The following is a 4,365-nucleotide window of genomic DNA, read 5'->3' as shown; positions in this document are numbered from 1 at the left end:
ATTTCGAGCTAGTGCAGGTAACTACAGATCCCTTCTCTTACATATACAAAAAAATTATTGAAGGAAAATCTGACTTGGCCATTGGAGCTTTATGGCTCAATTATGAGCTTTTAAGAAGAATGAAAATTCAGTACACAACGTCCTATTATCAACAATGCCTGAAATTCGCAGTTCATAAACCAATTCTCCTACCAGATTCGACATTCATGTTTCAATATTTCCACTTGAGTCTCTGGCTACTACTCCTACTTATCATTGCGAGTTTAGCTATTTTCCTCTCAACAGTCGAGCAGATGAAAAAATCGAAATTCCCTTTTGGAGATGGTTTAGTTGAGATCATCAGCACATTCATTGGTGAATCTTTCGAAAGTACTCTAACGAAATCTACGGTGCTTCATATTGTAATTTTATTTTGGAGTATAACTTCGCTTCTGATAGTAACATATTGTAATGCAGGTCTAGCAACTCTGATGGGACTTCCAAGATTCACTTTGGACATCAATACATTCGCAGATATGGTTAGGATGAAGATTCACTGGGTTTTCAAAATTCGCTCCATTAAAAAGAGTTTGCATGGTTTGGGCGGCATATACGCAGACTTGTCAGAGTTGTTCATCCATAGTACAAACAAGACTAATATCAACACAATGTTGAAGACTGGTCGTTTTGCTACTATAGTTGAGGCATTACCGGACAAGTTAGTAACCAATATCGACCTTTTGGACAGTTATAGCAGGAGACACCTGAAGATTATTCACCCATGTTTCTTGAACAACTTCATATCGTTTCAAACTCGACTAAATTCGCCCCTGTTTGATTATATCAACAGGAGGATTCTTGAAGCTGGATCTTTCGGTTTTATAGATGTTTTGTTGAGAAATATGATGAGTATGGAGCAAAAGGTAGTTTCTGAAATGTTCCATTCATCTTATTCCGAAGAAATAGGGAAAGTTTTGACGTTGTCCAGAATGCAGGGTGCTTTCTGGTTGTTGCTTGTTGGATGGACATTTGGGTTCATCATTTTTATTTGGCGTGCACTGAAGAAGTTCTAATATACTCAGAACATAAATAAAGTTCGTTGTATTAGATAAGGCTACTTTTAGCACCCATAGATAATAATTTCCGTAGAAAACAGCAGCATAGGTTCAAATCACATTACCTACATTTTCACTGATGTTACCTAGATAATATTCAAGTAGAGATCTGATTCATCTTCAGAATATGCACGAGAATTGCCACTCTACTTCATGACATCAATGGTGAAATGAGAATCCACAGCTTTCAGATAGTTGAATGTGAATTTTCATCAGAAATCGATCACTATAAAAAATGGTTGATCAATATAAAAACAATCGTCAGATCTCAGAATCTCTTTGAGCTAGAAAAAAATGGATGGCACATTTTCGGGTTCGATTTTTGAGAGAATTAATTGAAAACCGCAGCCCCGTAAATTCGACTGTTTTCAAGGTATAAGAGAAGATTGGAAAATGGCGTGAAGAAAAGTTCTCATAACATCTTTATGACTGGTGCTAGTAACCTGATACCAAAGCATTTTACAGGCACTTTTTCACTAGAATCCATTGGTGTCGTCCTTTGTTTTTTATTGCAATCAGCTCTGAAGATATAATACAAACTTGTGTTTTTCAAATGTAAACTATAAAAATTTTTATAAGGAATAAAATCGCTTTTTTTCCTGTTTTCAAAAATATAGGTATAAGAAGATATATAAATTTCTTATTAAACTATAAAAAAGATCAAATGTTTCCGTTTCACTCGGCAACCACTGCGAATTTCAGATACTTAAAATATTCGGTTGGCCACCAAGGTCTTCAGATTTAGCACTGTCTGAACAGTTTTTTCTTTAGAATTATTTACCCAATATCCTCAACGTGAACCGTGTTCACATTTTCGAAGTGGTAGAATGTGTCACTTTTAATTTTAAGAAAAATCATCACAGGGTGTTTCAAATATTGTGTCGGAATTTCTGAAAAAAAACTTTTGTTTTCCGAATTCGAATCCGAATTTTCAGCGACTGCGTTCATTATGAGTGTAGACATAATAATAGTAATCTAAAATGATTATTCTGCTAAATTCACTTATTTCGAATTAATTTCAGATCATCTGGATTTCTGAGTCTAAACTTTTTTTTCGTTTCGAAATAGGTCAATACGCTTGAATTTCACACACAGAATATTCTAATGAAACATATTTGATTAATTCGACTTTTCATAATTCTACAACATGAATGAAGAAAATCTCATATAACTCAGAAATGTCTTAATTTAGTGACATAATCATGTTAGAATTCTATTAATATTTTCCACGCAATTACGATAAAATAGCGGCTTTATTTAACAAAAATAAGTGCATTCAGATGAGTTTTTATCATTGCATGCAACTTAATTGCTAAGACAATTTTCGCATTATTATTCGAAAATTACAGACATTATGTCGAAATGATATACACAACATACGAGCGAAAAAAAAGTTTTGTCAGAAGTGGGATTCGAACCCACGCCCTCAGAGAGGACCAGAACACCCAGAACCTGTGTAACAGGCAAGTAAACCTTGAGTCTGGCGCCTTAGACCGCTCGGCCATCCTGACATGCTGATAGGAGAGGATAATAGAGTATATGACCCTGCATTTAATAAAACGAATTAGAAAAATGATAATTCAAATCACTGTGAAAAAGGATTGTGTCTTATTAAAAGCAAATTACAAAGTTTTCTCGATTTGAAAGCGATTTTCATCATTATTGTTCGACAAAAACTAATAAGTTGAATGGTTTTACCATAATACCAAAATAATAGGTTGATAGTTGATAGGTATAATAAAAAAAAACTCCAAAGTCATCATTTTGAAAAATGGAAAATGAAAATGAAATTATTATTTCATTATTGAAATTATTTTTGAATTTTTTCCCTGCTGTTTGAATGAAATTTAGATGAAAAATGTTTCAAATAAAAGTTACAACTTTTTTCAAGAAAAATCGGAATCTGCACTAAAAAATATACCTTTTATTTCCATTTAAAGAAATCAAGTTGACCTTGAAAGAGCCTTGAAATCAAAGTCAAGGTCGAAAAAAAATGTTCATCGTTTTCTGTCGCCCTTGATACACAATTCTATACCGTATTGATACTCCTAGCTCAAAAACGAGAGATTGTTCAAATACCTTTTCTCCTTTTCATACTTGGAATTTTTATGTGAATCATAAAATTTCTGATATGGTAGGAAAAAGAGAATTGACCAAAGAAAAAAATGAAACTTTTTATTCGATTTGTATAAAAATAATAAGCTCTTTTTGAAGAAATCAAAAACTTCGAAAATGAAAAAATTATGGTAACTGTAAAAATTTCAGCATCAATTTGACGTGTGACCTCCCCTAGCTCTGATTGCAGCTTCCAAACGTCTTCGCATGCTTCGAATATTCTCTTGTGGGATATTCTGAATATTATCTTGTGGAATATTCTGAATATTCAGTAGTGGAATATTATCCCATTCATTGACGAAGAGCTCTTGTGAATTATTGAGCGATGGAACCATAATTCTGACTCCCAGTTGGTCTCTAGATATTCGATGGGATTCAAGTCAGGGCTTTCTGCTGGCCAATTGAACCTTGAAATTCGAACATCTTTCAAGTACGCTATAATTATTCGAGCAGTACCTATGTGGGAGTGCATCGTGATGCATAAAAATTCCTTCCTTTTTTTCGAAATTATGGACCTATTTCAAAAGAATATTCACCCATGATTACTCAGAAAATGAAATGTAAGTTGATAAGCACTGTAACTAAATTGCCATAGATAAGGTATGTAAGGTGTATTCAGAATTATCAGCGTCTGTTTTCAACAAAGCATATGATATAACTGTAGAATGACTGGTAAAAATGAAACAGTCGTCTACTCAGTGAGTGTATTTTAAACTCCAATCGATAGATGTCACTTACTGTTCTAATAATAGTTACTGGGAGTCAGTATTGGAGGCGCAAGGCCTTATCCTATATATTCTGTAGTTAGAAGAAACTCCTTTATACTAAATAAAATTGAAAATTCTACAGAAATATTTACTAGACCATAATGGGATCTTCTAGGTACCTACGTTCATTGAAGAATTCATTTGAAATTACTAGTGACATTATCGGATATGCTCAAGACCTGATCAATGAGCAACTCATGAAATATTTTTTGAAAAAATTTCTAAATTTCGAGCTAGGACAGTTAACTACAGATCCTGTAGGTACTATGGAATTTTAAAGGGAATATCCAACCGAGCATCAAACAGCAGAAATTTTATGGTTGAGTTTCTGGAAAGCAGGAAACTCTAACACCCAATGTAACAAATTCCTATTATCAACAATGTTTGGA

At 33.5% G+C, this 4,365-nt stretch overlaps 1 non-coding gene across 1 annotated transcript; it reads right to left on the bottom strand.

Annotated features, from left to right (window-relative positions):
- Positions 1-2,491: 2,491 nt before the first annotated feature.
- Positions 2,492-2,605, bottom strand: Trnal-caa. The gene is made up of 2 exons: positions 2,568-2,605; positions 2,492-2,536 (listed from the first exon to the last, which is right to left on the bottom strand). It is a non-coding gene; the product is annotated as a tRNA-Leu (tRNA).
- Between the last annotated feature and the right edge of the window lie 1,760 nt (positions 2,606-4,365).

The sequence above is a fragment of the Harmonia axyridis genome, chromosome 3 (genome assembly GCF_914767665.1).
Source record: "Harmonia axyridis chromosome 3, icHarAxyr1.1, whole genome shotgun sequence".
Taxonomy (NCBI): domain Eukaryota; kingdom Metazoa; phylum Arthropoda; class Insecta; order Coleoptera; family Coccinellidae; genus Harmonia; species Harmonia axyridis.
Note: the sequence above shows the minus strand (reverse complement) of the source record. Positions and strands in the feature narration are given on the sequence as shown.